The sequence below is a fragment of the Phascolarctos cinereus genome, unplaced genomic scaffold (genome assembly GCF_003287225.1).
Source record: "Phascolarctos cinereus isolate Bilbo 61053 unplaced genomic scaffold, phaCin_HiC Scaffold_7;HRSCAF=346, whole genome shotgun sequence".
NCBI lineage: Eukaryota > Metazoa > Chordata > Mammalia > Diprotodontia > Phascolarctidae > Phascolarctos > Phascolarctos cinereus.
Window position 1 is genome coordinate 152,965,138 of NW_027556180.1, and position 16,100 is coordinate 152,981,237.

The 16,100-nt window shown below is 36.5% G+C and overlaps 1 protein-coding gene across 13 annotated transcripts in view; it reads right to left on the reverse strand.

The window, feature by feature from the left end:
- The window catches only part of GGACT (gamma-glutamylamine cyclotransferase), a 55,431-nt gene that overhangs the window by 8,402 nt on the left and 30,929 nt on the right, over positions 1-16,100 (reverse strand). For 4 of the 13 annotated variants that reach the window (XM_020964034.2, XM_020964028.2, XM_020964031.2 and 1 more), the window contains one exon: positions 2,533-2,587. The exons of 7 other annotated variants lie outside the window; for them this stretch is intronic. The gene's annotated coding sequence lies outside the window, so the exon portion shown is untranslated. Of the gene's footprint in view, positions 1-2,532; positions 2,588-3,129; positions 3,319-13,916; positions 13,988-16,100 lie in introns of those variants that run through there. 2 more of the 13 variants (XM_020964032.2, XM_020964029.2) reach the window with 2 other exon arrangements.

Genomic DNA, 16,100 nt, shown 5'->3' on the forward strand with positions numbered 1-16,100 from the left:
TCCTTGTGCTTTGGAGAGAGTTGCGCTGATGATGGGACTGGCTAACATGGCTGTATTCCAGACATTTTAAATACAGTTGTCAGCCAAAGATTTATGTAACTTTTCACCATACAAAATTTTTTCATTCAGATTATTATTTTGTGAGTGGTGGAAGGAAACAGACCTATGATTTTATTGGTACAGGGGATTTCCAGTGGAAAAAAGTCCCTCTAATAATGCAGATCAGAAGCTGAGAAGTTAAGGTACTTGCTCAGAATCATACAACCAGTATATATCAAAGGAAGGACTCAAGATTATATGTTTTTAATGGTATTTTTAAACCAAGCTATTAAGGAGGTATCTTATAGTGACATATAAGACGTTGTACTTCAAGAAAAGAATAGGCTTTCAGAATAATACGCTGTCTGAATTTGACTTTGTGATCATTGCACAAGCATTGTTAACAACATAAACTATGTCACTATGAGATATACCAACGGGCCCCAAAAGAGTCAGATATAGAGCTCTGTGTCCTTGATATTCAGGACTATGAGAGAAAAATGTCAATTCTAATCCTGAGCTTCCAAAATCCCCACTACTCCCCTAAGTTATTACACCGCTCCTGTGACACGTCATATGCTGCCTTGTATGCTTGCGCCTTAGCTCCCCCCAACTGAATTCTAAATTCCAGAAGGACAAGGAAGGACTGTATCTTTCACCTCTATCTACCCCAGCACCTAATTTGCACCTATCTGGCAGTCTAAATACTTGTTAAATGATTTCATGAATCTCAGACTAAATTTTTTTTGGGGGGGTAAGAATCCTTAATTCTGTATCAAGGTTATTTTAATATCAAGTACACTGGACCAAGAATAAGAGACTGTTCTACCTAGCACTGTTGCTAGGTAGCTGTGTGACTTTGGGCAAAATCACAACCTCTGATTTCTTTTTTTGCCAAGTGGACACAAAACCCATCCAGCCTCTCACACTGGGGAGTTCTGATGCTCACGTTAAATATGTGGAAGGCCTCTGAAACGGGTATGGATGCTGTGTCAATGGAAAATATTGATATTATTGTCATTGTTCTCAATGTGCTCATTCTCATTCAGTTCAATGAAGTTAAGTCCTGGGACAGATCATTATCCTATTATTGTTATTTTATATTTAATGTTCTTGAGATCATTCCACAAAACAGACTGCTCTTTGAGGTCAGATCAAAATATCAGACTGTAAGTTCATCTTCTTTAGGCTGAAAACATCATCATTATAACTCTAACAGCAACTTAGATGATATGTATTTCATCCTGTATCAATAAGATTTTGATTTCTTCTGTTAGGTTTCTGAATTCTGAAATCACTTCATTCCACAGACCTTGGAAATTAAAAGTATTTGGCATGGAAACATCTATTAAATTCTTGCTACTATCACTATCATTACTGTAGTAAATGGCTATTGAGAAGTTAGAAGTAATGTAAGGCCCCTTCTCAGCAAGGGCCCCAAGAGGTAAGAGCAGGGATTGCCACAGCAAACTGTGTGGAATTCATTCATGAAGTAGGATGGCAATTTCCCTATAACAGCCATAATGTGAGGCCATTCATATAACTATATGCCCAGCATTGCCTAGATAATTGAGGACCTCATTTGGCACATGCAGCTCCTCTGACCAAATAGAAGGACCCTGCTACGTTTGTAAAGGCACTGTTCTTAAAGAGAGTGTTGCTTTTTGTCCAAGTGCTGGACAGTGGTTCAGATAAAATGAAAGAACAGGTCTTACAGTTGGAAAGAGGTAGAGAGAAATGTTTATATGTGAGTTATTTGGCTTTCTTGACATCAAGAAACATTTGAACAACAAAGTCTCTCTATCATCCTGTGGCTATAGAGTAAGTGTAAACAGTACAGTGACCCAGTGACAATGCCAGCACATCCTGCTCTTCCAGCTCAGACATCAATCTTGTCAACATGAATACATGAGTAACACTGTCGTAAGGTATACAGATGTCATCACCGGGTGGACACACAAGATGAGAGGTGTTGAATCTGCTTAGCAGATCAGTATTTACAGACATCATAAGTAAGGTAGTATCACAGAGAAAGAGAGAGCATTATTTTAAAATCTGGATTCTAGTTTTAGCTCCAATGCTACCTAGCCATATGATCTTGGATAATCATTTCATTTGCCTGGGTAAATGGGGAAAATCCTTTGGCAATGTCCTTCATTGTATATAGCCAAACATGGCTGATGGTAAAGTAAAACTCTTCAGACTCTACAACTGGACCCTTTGTAAAATCACCTGTCATTTTCTTCGCTAAAAGGAAATAATGTTTCCATAACAGATTTGACAATAAACTTTCAACTCCTTTTCCTAAGAAATCATTTTATACCTGACAAATAACCAAACTATATTTTTTTCCTTCATTTTATCTGCCTAATTAAATGCCATTTATCCTTCATGACACAAAATAAGTTTGGGGATACTACTTCTTGTTCCAATACAAAGAAAGGAACATTAATATTCTGCATCTCTGGTTCCTTTTAGAAGAAAAATCATTACCTTTCTGATTGTGTTTGGAATAACAAACATAGATCCTTCAGGAAGAACCATGTCCCTGTGGGGATTGAGAAAGGATTAGAGTTAAGCACTGAAACATGCAATTAATTCCCATTAGGGGATTAGGGCACTCATGTTCACTTTGAATCAGAAAAATGAATTGTGAATAAAATTGTTCACAACCAAGAGGTTACTTGTCAAAGTTAATAAGTTAAAAAATAAAAAGGGAAACTAGAATGCACCCAAAGAGCTACACGGCCAAACTGAAGCATCAAGCTGGGAATAAAATAAGCTTTATTTCCATGAAATAAGAGGCTTTCCTTTAGTTTCAAGAAACTTATGAAATGTTTCCAATAGAAAGATATAATTTCTTTCTTCCATTAAAATAGACACCATAACATAATTAAATATTCCATGAAAATAAACTTGAAAAACTTTTCACCTTGTTCCACTGCTATTACTTCTCATTCACAAATTTCCCAAATTTGAGCACAATGCATAGGGTAACTATGAATACACAGGCTCAAACAGAAAATATAGTTAAGGTCCAGAAAAGACAAATTAAGAGAAAGATACCTAAGATCCCAAGGAGAATCTTACCTTTAGAGTGTCAGTCAGGGTTCTGTCACTCTGAAAACATGACTAAACTATAATAGTAACACACAGGCATAGCCTTCCTTCTAATATCATGTGACATGCTGCATCACTGCCTCAATAAAACACTGTAGAGTTAATATACAATCTATTGGAGAGAGCCCACAATTGGGTTCTGGGTTCTGACAGTGACCTCAACACAGTATTTCAGCAAAGTAAAAGTCAAATTGGCTACAGAATACAGATTAAATGATACAACTTCAAAAAATGATATTTCAGAGCAAAATAGTTTAACACGGTAAATATTTAATATAAACAAAACCAACAATGCAAGTGCCTGCTTATGCCTGGAATTATTTGAAATACTCAGCGACTTGCTCAGCATTTTTCTTTCTTGAAACAAAGTCCGCGTATAGTTTCACAATTCCCTACTGAGGCAGAAATGCAAGTGATTACAAGGCTTCCAGATAATTGTTTCTATTTTGCCTATTTAGTGTTATTTCTCAGCCACCTGGTGGTTGTAGTGTTAAAGGCAAGATTGAAAAGCAGAGCTTAATTTTAAATTTTGACTTGATGTTAGCTTACAAAGAAGCACAGTTGTACAACTACTTCATAAGTCTAGTCTGTACAGTGAAAAACAATGTCCTGGAAAGTGAGATGAGGAAATAGATAAGATTTCACATCCACTAAACTAATTTGAAAAAGGTTTTTAAATGGACACCAGCTTCTGACACAAAAATCAACCTTTAAAAAGGTGCCGCCATGAAATATTCATACCACATACATTAAAAATTAATGCCTAGAGGAAACACTGGTAAAAATCTGTATGTCAACTCCTTAAAAGTAGCTTTTTACTCTGAGTGTTGAGCCACTGACACAGCTTACAAGTCACTCATCTATGCTAAAAAAAAAAAAATCAAAGATAAAGCAACTAAATTTGAAAAGCAGTAAAATCATGTCCCTATTTGTAAATGGTGCCAGAGAAAGCAATGATGCAATATCATATTAGTATACAATTAATATTGAATCTTGGGAAAAAGAGAATGATTCACAAGGCAGTGCGATGCAAATCCCTCTCTGACCTCTTTTCCTTGCTGAAATTTGCTTAATGATTCAAAACCTGCATAACACTTATAAAGTAGCTAGAATCACAGCTCAGTCTAGCCCAAACCTTGTGAAACCAGCCAGAATCACAGCTCGACTAAGCCTGAAATTCATCAGACTATAATTGTAGTTTAGGCTAAATTCTCACATCTCACAACTGGATGCTTCATTCCCTTTGCTATCTTAAGACAATCTATTGCCTCCTTCACACGAAAACCAACAGCCCCCATTTGGGAAAATACATCCCAAAACCAGTGCAGAGGTGAAATCCTGTTCCAACTTTTGTATTAACTAAGCATTCAGGGTAACCCTGGTTAGGGTTTTATTTTGTAAAAAACTTCCTTGTATCTCAGTAAAGTATCCATTTCTCTCCCTTTATACAGTAATATTATTTTCCCTTGAGAAAAATCCTTAGTGTTGGCTCAGTGACCAGATATAGTTACACATTAATTCTTCAGAAGTTTCTTAAAACTGTAGGAAACAGGTGAAAAAACAAAATGCCTTGAACTTTAAACTTGAGCTCAGTCTGTTAGAGTGAAGCAAGTTTTAAGGTCATCCTTCACTCAATGCTAACTTTCAAGAAGCCCAACATGCCAGAAAGGACTCGTGGGACTGCATCCTGTTGGTTCTTTGATGCTTTTATTTTGTTACTTGCTATTTTCTTTATAGCACAGACAAGGGCTTCCTGCTTGGGCCGACCCCTTTCCAACCTCACTGAATACCTCGGAAAAGTTTATGGCAAAACACCTTTCTTCTATTAACCACAGAGGCACCAGTGAAGTGATGACTCCTTTGAAATCAAGAGGTTATGGTCTCCTCTCAGCAGTTGTTCACTCAGAAATGACCAAGTACTGGTTTGTGAAAACAAACAAGAGCGTGATAGTAACCAATGTCCTGCTGAATATCCTCTCGGCGCTAGCACCCAGAATGCTGCCAGGCCTTGCTGAAGCTGACGGCAGGTGGGAGAGCGGGGCCTATCACAAATAGAACATAGACTACCTTTTACTATCTGATAGCTTTACAGTAGAGGATAAGCTACATAGGGAAACACAATTAAAAACTTTTCCTCCTTGATAGGTATAGAGAGCAATGGCTGGAACACTTTGTAATCACGGCAGAAAAAAAATACCCCACTCTATTTTTAACTTAATCAAAATCGAGGTAGGGTATTGAACCTATGTTTACCATGCCCCTCAGCTGACAAATGCTAGTACTACCACTGAGAAGATTTAGAACTGATTGTATGGGTTTACCTAAGGAATGGTGATTCATGGATTAACATCATCCAGAAGGCGATATAATGCAAATTTTTTGGGGGAAAGCCTGTTATTCATATTGTCTTGTTATCACCAGCTCTTAACAAGGTGCCTTACACATAGTAAATGCTTGATGAATTGGATTGGGAGATTTTTGGTAAAGTGTGGCAGAAATGTCCCCTGCCCAGTTCTATTTAACATTTTTATCAATGATTTGGATGGAGGCATAGGCAGCATGTTTATCAAATCTAGGGAAGATAAGAAGCTTGGGATAGCTAATACACTGGATTAGAGAATCAGTATCTAAAAGTGCTCAACAAGTTTGAATGATGGAATGAATGATCTAACAAGATGAGAGACAAATGTATAGTCTTGCACTGAGGTTTCTGAAAAATCAGCTGCATAGATATGAGACAGGAGACTTGCTAAACAACTTCTAAGTTAGTGAGCTTTCTATCTCTGGGAATATGAAAGCAGGTGCTAGCTATTTGTTAGAAATATAAAGGAAATTTTGCAGTTTTTCAATTTTGTAAGGAGTTGGATTAAATGACCTCTAGCGTCCCTTCTAATTTTATGTAATATAAAGTACTGTACAAAGAAAAGGAGGTATTGTTAACATCACTCTGAAAAACCCTTTCTTTCTGTTTGAAACTACATAAAAGGTGAACATAATAACTTCTACCTACCAGAGGTCTTTGCAGGTAGCTTTCTCTCTCCCCTTCTTAGTATAGGGATGGATATCCCTCACCCAAAATGGTGAAAATTTGAGCTAGCAGACCAACTACAGAGATCTCTTGAAAGTTCATTATAAACACTTCTATGAGGAATTACTAGGTTCCTGCCAAATCCTCCCTACAGCCTCACAGGCTAAAAAATACGAGGTTTGGTAAGGACAGGAATAAAATGGGAAAATGCCTTTAGCACTTATATCTGTTTTATTCCATTGCTAAATACTCAGACACTTGCTTATTTGCTAACCTGAGATTTTTCTCTTTTTCTTTTTTTCCAAGACTGGGTCTTCCTATCTTGCCCAGGATGGAAGTGAAGCAAACCACTCAAGGCCAACCCATGGCTGATCAACCTCCCCCTACTAGCAGAAATTATAGGCGTAAGAACTTGTATGCCTATAATATGTCAGATAGGCAGCTATGTGGTATAACAGATAGCACATTAGACCTGAAGGGAGAAACACTCGAGTTTAAATTCCATCTATGACACTAGTTGTGTGACTATGAATAAACTGCTTTTCTTCCTACGCTTACTTTCTTCCCCCATCCAGAAAATGAGAAAAATATAATCTCCACTAGGGTTATTTTGAGAAAAAGACTCTAAACTTCAAAACGCCATATAAATGGGAATTGTTCAACTTCAAGTAACAACTCGTGTTTTATATATAAAGAAAGAGAGAAGTATCTAAATCTATATCTACATATACATGTGCACATGCATGCACACACACAGCAGAAATCACCTCTTCTTCAGACTTGTAACATGCCTAATACAGTACAATAAGTGGAGATGGTACCTAATCCTGCTGAGTAGAGATAACTTGACAGATTAATAGACGGAAAGACAGATTTATATTTAAGATTTGCAAAGTGACACTCATGTCATTTGATCTTCACATTAACTCTATAAGACAGGAACTACAAGTATTATTATCTTCATCTAAGAGGTGTGGAATTTGGGCTTTGAAATGCTGAATGATTTGCCCATAGGTACAAAAGCATAAATATCCAAGGATTTTAAACCTATATCTTTTCCTGACTTAAACTCCAATCTTCTCAAAGAGAGGCAGCAGACCCAACCAGGCTACATCTATCTGGCATGAAGCCAAGCGTGAATCAAACCGCAACCTCCTCAACCTTCTAACACTTTCCAATAATGGGCTTTGAGCCATACCACGGCAGTACCTTATTTATAAGCCTCTCACTCCACAATGCTCCTCTGGTTATATGAACATGATGGCAAACCATTTCTGTATTCATATGAACCTTTCAATTCTTCCTTATCCTCTAGGACATATAATATTCAAGAACTATAATTCAAGTACTGTAAAACAAAGTTTTCCCCCCTATTCTGTAACTTTTGATTCATTCAGATAGTTTACATATTTTATTTAAGCTTCAGTTAAAAATACTCTGCAATCACTGATACATAAAAACATACATAAACTTGAGGAAAAACCATCTCAAGAATTATAAACAGCCAAAAGACTTGAAAAAAATGCTCAACTGCAGTAATTATCAAAGAGATATAAATTAAAACAGTTCTGAGAGTACCTCATATCCATCAGACTACAGAACAAACTTAATGCTAGCAAGATTGTGGAAAAACAATTACCCTCATCAACTACTGATAGAATTGTGATATGGTAGTATGCAGTAAAGTTAACAAAAATAATCATAATAAATAATCATAACCAATTAACCCAATTAACTAAAACTTGTTATGGTACTTTGTAAATTAAAATGCCCTATAACAAGCTAATTTAAATTCAAATAATTACTAAGCAACATCAGTTGGTTGCACTGATGTTCAATGTTAATCTTTTCAAATAAAAATTTAAAAATCTTGAGCTCAAAGCATATTGACATAATAGAAATTTTATCATAAAATGATATTTAGGTGTTGTCTCCCACAAAGCTCAATCACTGTCTGGAATTTAAAGGAATAAAAAGCAGGCAAGTTTATTTTAATAATTTCAATATAGCACGTCTGTTGCTATCTGACAACTCCCACTTAGTGTATGAGTTTATACCAAAACTGCCCCTGATTGCTGTGGGAAAGTTGGTAAACATGCCTAAGGAGGCCTTTGGGGTAGCAAAGATTTAAGAATCATCCCTGAAAAGCTACTGATTTTTCAAGCACCTCTGAGAGATAGTAATATTAAGATGATGCTATTATTTCTTCTGGTTGGCTACTGTTAGCAGGATTGAAAATTAGAGCTGGAAGGTACTTTAGATATAATCTAGCCACAGGATCATAAATTTAGAAATTAGAAGGTACTTTAAAAGTAATATGGCCCAACCCTTCATATGAGGAAATGGATTCACTGAGAAATTAAGTTATTTGCCCAACTTCACTTGTTCAGGAAGTGGCAGTCATATTCAAATTCAAGCCCAAATTCAGCATTCTGTCAACTGCACTCCCAGGCCTCCCAGTTTAACAGCATCTTTTACAAATTAAGAAACTGAAGCTGAGGGTACTTTAGGAAATTACCTGCCAAAGGTCAGAAAGCCAAGATTTAGGAACTTCCACCTCCAGATTCCAGATTCTAGATTCTTTCCATTTCTCAAGTCCTTTTAAGTACAATCATGAAAGTGTCTGGATTGCACACAGCAAACGCTCAATAAGATGTGATTTTATGAAATTCATACCTACTTCTACAGAGATGCTTAGGGGGCTTAGCTGCCATAGCCACAAAAAAGAAAAGTCAAATTTTCAGATTCTCTTGTTCCAACCCAAACTCCGTTCCTGAAACTTGATTTGGGACTAGAAGGACCTATTAATTGCTAAGTCTGATGGGAGTTTTTTCCCCTCATTCTTTATTCTCTTTGCCGTTTCTACGGTAGAAACACTCTTTTCTCATTTGGCTTATGTGGCACTTCTCTTTTCTGGTTCTCCAGGAACATAATCCATTCCTTCACTGGTCTGTCTTCCTCTTGCCCTCTCAGTGCAAATGTCCCCAAAGGGTCTCTCCTAGATCTCTTTCTTCTCCCTTGGTAATCTTATCCATTACCACAGATTCAATCACCTCTATGCAGAAACAATTCTATACATTCTGTCTGAATCTCTTACAAAGATTTGAGTCGAACAACTCCAACTCCCTGTTGGACATTTCCAAGCTGGCATCTGAAACTTAGAATGGCCAAGACTGAACTTGTTGTCTGACCCACCTAAAAAGCATCAGCAATAGAGGTTAAATCTGTGATCTTCTGGATCTAGGGAACTTCCAAGGTGAGAAAATTCCCACTACCAATGGAGGTCCAGTCTTCATACTTCTTAGTCCTCCTACTGCCCCTCAGTGATCTAGTGACATTGGCCTCACAGGTATCCCTCCTCATTTCTGCCTCTCAACTACTCTGGCTTCCTTCAAATCTCAGCTACAGTGCCACCTTCTACAAGAAGCCTTTTCAGGTCCTTAATCTTTGTGTTTTCCCTCTGACATTACCTCCAATTTACCCTGTATATATCTTATTTGTACATAGTTACATGTTGTCTCCTCCATTAGACTATGAGGTGCTCCAGATCAGAAAATTTATTGGCCTTTGTATTCCCAGCACTGAGCATACTGCCTGGCACATAGCAGGCACTTAATAAAGGTTCACTGAATGAATATAAACACCAGTTGACTGCAATTTAGTTTTACAGAGCTGCTTAAAGCACCAAGAATTTAAGTGACTTGCCCAGGGCTACACTGCCAGTATGTGTCAATGGCAGGGCTTGAACTCACATCTTCGTGGGCTTTGAATCCAGATTTTTACTCACATGATGCTGCTTCTCCCCTCTTTCTAATTTACTTGTTTCTGTCCAAGGCATTATCATGCATTCAGTCACTTAAGCTTGTAACAATTATCTTTGACTCTTCCCTCTCCCTCACTGTACCACCCCCCCATATCCAGTTTGTTGACAAGTCTCAGTGATTCTGCTTTTACAACATCTCTGATATCCTCTGACTCCCCTTTTGTCCCCAGAATGGCTGCTTTCAGGGAAGGTGAATTAACAAAGACCCATCTGGTTATATAGAGAAGAAGCAAATTAAGTTGTCTGGGAATGATGACACTACAGATTTCAATTTCTTCTGGAATTTGTAAATTTAAGAAGTGATTTCAAGCTGATTTTCATGGACCAGATTCCTGATAAGGGATTTCATATCTTTCCCAGGGCATTATAGTTGGTATTCTTTGTTAACAAAAGGTTCTCTTTTTTTATTTTAAACAATCTTATTTATCCAGAAGATGATTTATTTTTTTCTTGGATCCTATGAGTCTAAAGTGATTTCATACTAGAATGTCTCAGTTAACTAGTCAATAATTTTTTAAAATATAATTTTCCAAATCCCCAGGGCCAGATGGATTTACAAGTAAATTCTACAAAACATTTAAAGAACAATTAATTCCAATACTGTACAAACTATTTGGAAAAATAGGTGAAAGAGTCCTACCAAATTCATTTTATGACACAAATATGGTGCTGACACTTAAACAGGAAGAGCTAAAACAGAGAAAGAAAATTATACACCAATTTCCCTAATGAATATTGATGCAAAAAATTTAAATAAAATATTAGCAAGGATTTTACAGCAACTGATCACCAGGATAATATACTATGACCAAGTGGGATTCATACCAGAAATTGAAGACTAGTTCAATATTAGGAAAACTATCAACATAACTGACCACATCAATAACAAAACCAACAGAAATCATATCATTATTCTCAACAGATGCAGAAGAATCTTTTGGGGAAATACAGCAAAATTAATTAATTAATTACCAAATTAATGGAACTTTCCTTAAATTGATAAGTAGTATCTATCAAAAATCATTAGCAAGCATTATCTGTAATGGGGATAAGCTAGAAGCCTTCCCAATAGGTTCAGGGGTGAAACAAGGATGCCTATTATCACCACTTTATTCAAAATTGTACTAGAAATGTTAGCTTTAGCAATAAGAGAAGAAAAGGACATTGAAGGAACTAGACCAGGTTACAGCCTTTTGACTGAGCCCAAGTTTTACAGAACAAATCCTTTCATTAAGAGCATTTGTTCTGTGAAGTTCGCATTCAGTCAAAGGGCCGCACTAGAGGACATAGAGAGCCACATGTGGCCTTCAGGCCTCAGGTTCCCCACCCTGGGAAGAGGCAATAAGAAAACAAAAACTATCACTCTTTGCAGATGATATGATGGTATATTTAGAGAATCACTTAAAAAACTACTTGAAATAATTAACAACTTTAGCAAAGTTGCAGGATATAAATCATAAGCATTTCTATACATTACCAACAAATCCCAAAAGCAAGAGATAGAAAGAGAATTTCCATTTACAATAACTGTAGACAAAATAAAATACTTGGGAGTCTGCCTGCCAAGACAAACCCAGGAACTTATATGAATACAATCACAAAACACTTTTCACACAAATAAAGTCAGATCTAAACAACTGGAGAAACAGCCATTATTCATGGGTAGGCCGAGCTAATAGAATAAAAATGACAATTCTACCTAAATTAATTTATAATTCCATACCAATCAAAAATTATTTTATAGAGCTAGAAAAAATAACAAAATTTACCAGGAAGAACAAAAGGTCAAGAATATCAAGGGAATTAATGAAAAAAAAATGCAAAGGAAGATGACTTAGCAGTACCAGCTCTAAAACTATATAATAAAAGCAGCAATCATCAATACTATCTGGTACTGGCTAAGAAATAGGGTAGGTACACAAAACATGGTAATGAATGACTATAGTAATCTACTGTTTGATAAATCCAAAGACTCCAGCTTCTGTGATAAAAACTCACTATTTGACAAAAACTGCCAAAAAAAAAAACTTCTGGGAAAACTGGAAAACAGCATGGTAGAAGCTAGTTATAGACCAACATCTCACACCTATACCAAGATAAGGTCAAAATAGATACATGATTTAAACATAAAGGATGATACCATAAGCGAATGAAGAGAGCAAGGAATAGTTTACCTGTCAGATCTATGGAGAAGAGAAGAATTTATGACCAAACAAGAAATAGAACGCATTACTAAATGCAAAATGAATAATTTTTATTATATTAAACTAAAAAGCTTTTGCACAAACAAAACCAATGCAACCAAAATTAGAAGGAAAGCAAAAGGCTGGGAAATAATTTTTACAGCAAGTATTTCTGGTAAAGGCCTCATTTCTCAAATATACAGAGAACTGAGTCAAATTTGTAAGAATACAAGTCATTCCCCAATTGATAAATGGTCAAAGAAGATGAACAGGCAGTTTTCAGAAAAAGAAATCAAAGCTATCTATAGTCATATGAAAAAATACTCTAAATCATTATTGATTAAAGAAATGCAAATTAAAACATCTCTAAGGTACCACCTCACACTCATCAGATTGGCTAATATGACAGAAAAGGAAAATCATAAATGTTGGAGAAGTTGTCGGAAAATCAGGACCTTAATGCATTGTTCCTGGAGTTGTGAACTAATCCAGCCATTCTGGAAAGCAATTTGGAACTATGCCCAAAGGTCAACCAAACTGTGCATACCCTTTGCTCCAGCGATACCACTACTAAGCCTGTATCCCAAAGAGAAGAGGAAAAAGGGAAAAGGACCCACATGTACAAAAATTTTAAAGCAGCTCTTTTTATGGTAGCAAAGAATTGGAAATTGAAGGGTTTCCCATCAATTGGGGGAATGTATGAACAAGTTGTGGTATATGAATGTAATGTAATACCATTGTACTATAAGAAATGATGAGCAGGATGATTTCAGAAAAACCTGGAGTCACATGAACTGATGCTAAATGAAGCGAGCAGAACCAGGATAACATTGTACACAGTAACAGCTACACTGTGCTAAGATTAACTATGACTGACTTAGCTCTTCTCAGCAATACAATGATCCAGACAATCCAAAAGACTCATGATGGAAAACGCTATCCACATCCAGAGAAAGAACTGATGGAATCTGAATGCAGATCAAAGCATACTATTTTCACTTTTTTCCTTTTGTTTTGTTTTTTCTTTCACAACATGACTAATGTGGAAATATGTTTTACATGATTGCACTATATAACCTCTATCAGATTGCTTACTGTCTTGGGGATGGGGAGGGAAGGAAGGAAAGGAGAAATGTGAAACTCAAAATCTTTCAAAAATTCAGTGTTGAAAACCAATGTAGAGTGAAAAGAGCAGAAACAGGACAACCATTTATATTGCTTTCATTTCTGTAAAGGAAAATAACTTTAAAAGATTTTACATGTAATTGGAAAAAATAAAATACCATTAATAAAAAGTATAAAATAAAATAAAAATTTCCAGAAATATTTTAAAGGCTTTGTTAACAATATGGTTTCAATACAGATTCTGTTTTCTTACCTCAGAAATTTTAAGTTTGAGAAGATATTCTATAAGACCGGCCCCTTAAGTCACTTGACCTTGGTTTCTTCTATTTAATTAATTATGCCTCTATTTTCTTCAAAGGGATATCGTGAGACAGTTAATTAACTAATATACGAGAGTACTTGAGAGGATAATTACTACAAATATCCAAGGTATTGGTGTTGTAATAAGCCATGAATGCACTCCCATAAGAATCCTACCATCACTACTAAAAGTATACTCTGGCAGAAGAAAGAAGAAAAAAGCAACACAGCAAACTCCTGTAAATAGTTACTCTGATCTCATGACAAAAGATACACTGTGCAAGCAAAGCATACTGACCTTGAAGTCGGAATGTGGAGAGGCAACCTAAGGATCACAGGTCTCCCAGAACAATATGACAGGTCAAAAACCTTTTACATATAATGAAGGAAAAAACAGACAAGAACTGACCAGAGCTTCCGAATATAGAAAAGGAAATTCCAATTGAAAGAATTCATAGATCACCTCCAGGGTAAAACCCAAGCTGCAAACTCCAAGACATATACTGTTTAAATTTAACAATTCAATTTAGAAACAAGGTCTTTTTTTTTTTAGCTAGGCAATGGGGTTAAGTCCCTTGCTCAGGGGCACACAGCTAGTAAGTGTTATATGTGTCTGAGGCCGGATTTGAACTCAGTATCCTCCTGAATCCAGAGTGAGTACTCTATCCACTTCGCCACCTAGCTGCCCTTAGAAACAACTTCTGCAAGCCATCAGGGGAAAGACCTTCAAATACAAAGGAAAGGATATTAGAATAATGTGAGACTTCCACACCCATCAGAAAAAGAAGGAGGAAATGGAATAAAATGTTCTGAAGAGCAATAGAGCTCAGAATGCAGCCCAGGGTGAACTAACCTGCCAATCTGAGCTTAATCGTACAGGACAAAAGATGGACATTCAATAATAAAGAAGAGTTTAAAATTTTTTTACAGAGAAAAACAGAAGTGAAGACTCTGCCTATAGATAAATGCTTCTTCTGGGAGACTACTTTATAACATGGGAGGATACATGAAATCAAAGGCTAGCAATGAGGGGAAGGTGACCTCTGTGGGCTCAGAAAGAGACTACAAGGGAGGAAGGGAGAATGGAGAAAGACTGAAAAGAGGGAAGAGGAAGAAAAGAGACCTTACTCTGTAGATGGGAGAGGTTCCATTGATGAATACTCCTACAAGTGAAGGGAAATGAGAAGCTTAATGAGGAAATGAGTCTGAGGGCTGGCAGATTTGGTGTCTCAAAAATCTACTTGTCCTGGGCCAGAGGCAGAGTATGGACACAGGTAGGAGAGCCCCAGGAAAATTTAGAAAAAATAAAAATAAAAAAGAGAAGGTATGGATCAGTGGTGAGGGAGAAGGTCCTACATAGCAGTGTTCTTTCTGACCCCTGTAATAACTGGCATTGTTGTGAATGTGAGTCAACTGAAAAGAGGAATTTATGGAGTATGCCCTACAAGTCAGTGGCAGAACGTACCTAGATGAGAGACCCTACAGTGAATACCTTTAATGAAGAATACAGAAAAAAGAGAGAGACTAAACAATCATAGGGCATCATGAATCAGAGAATAAGGTTCTAGAATAAACTTAATGAGAATATGGATAATGAAGAGAGTGAGAAATTCTTTATGGAAAGGGGAACAAAAATGAAATTTTAAAAACTAATCAACAGGACCAGCTAAAGGAGAGGAAAGGGTCAATCTACTTGACTACTGAGAAGGAAAAATGAGGGAAGAAATATATAACCAGATAAAAGCAGGGGAGAATGAATAAACAAAACCATAAAGGGAAAGGGATAACAAATAAAAAGAAGGGATTGGGGTGAGAAGAGAGCCAGTGGGAACAGGGCCATCCTAAAAAAAAAATAAAGTAGCTGAAGGAACATAATACTGTATTTACAGCAAAAGAGAGGATAAAAGTAATCATTACAAAACTCCAATTTTAGGGGGCAGCTAGAGCACTGGCCCTGGAATCAGGAGGACCTGAGTTCAAATCCGGCCCCAGACACATGATACTCACTAGCTATGTGACCCTGGGCAAGTCACTTAACCCTGATTGCCTTGCAAAAAAAAAAAAGAAGACGACGACACAGGCAGTAACACCATAATGACAGGAAACTTCAATATCCCTTTATCAGTTTTGGATAAATCTAAGAGAAAGATCACCAAAGGGAAAACATGGAACTGAATACATTTCTGAAAAAATTAGAGTTAAAAGATTTATAGCATCATCTAAAATGGGACAGCAAAAGAATATACATATTTCTCTGTACCATATGAAATTTTTACTAAAATGGACCATGTACTAGGGCACAGAGATATTGCAAACAAATGTAAAAAGGCAGAAACAGCCCTACATCCTTTATAGAACACAACACAATAATAAAAATTGGTTCAGGGACCACAAACAAAAGATATAATCCCAAATGTAGACTTACCAATGAAATTTTAAATAATTACTGGGTCAAAGAACAAATCACAGAAACACAATTAAT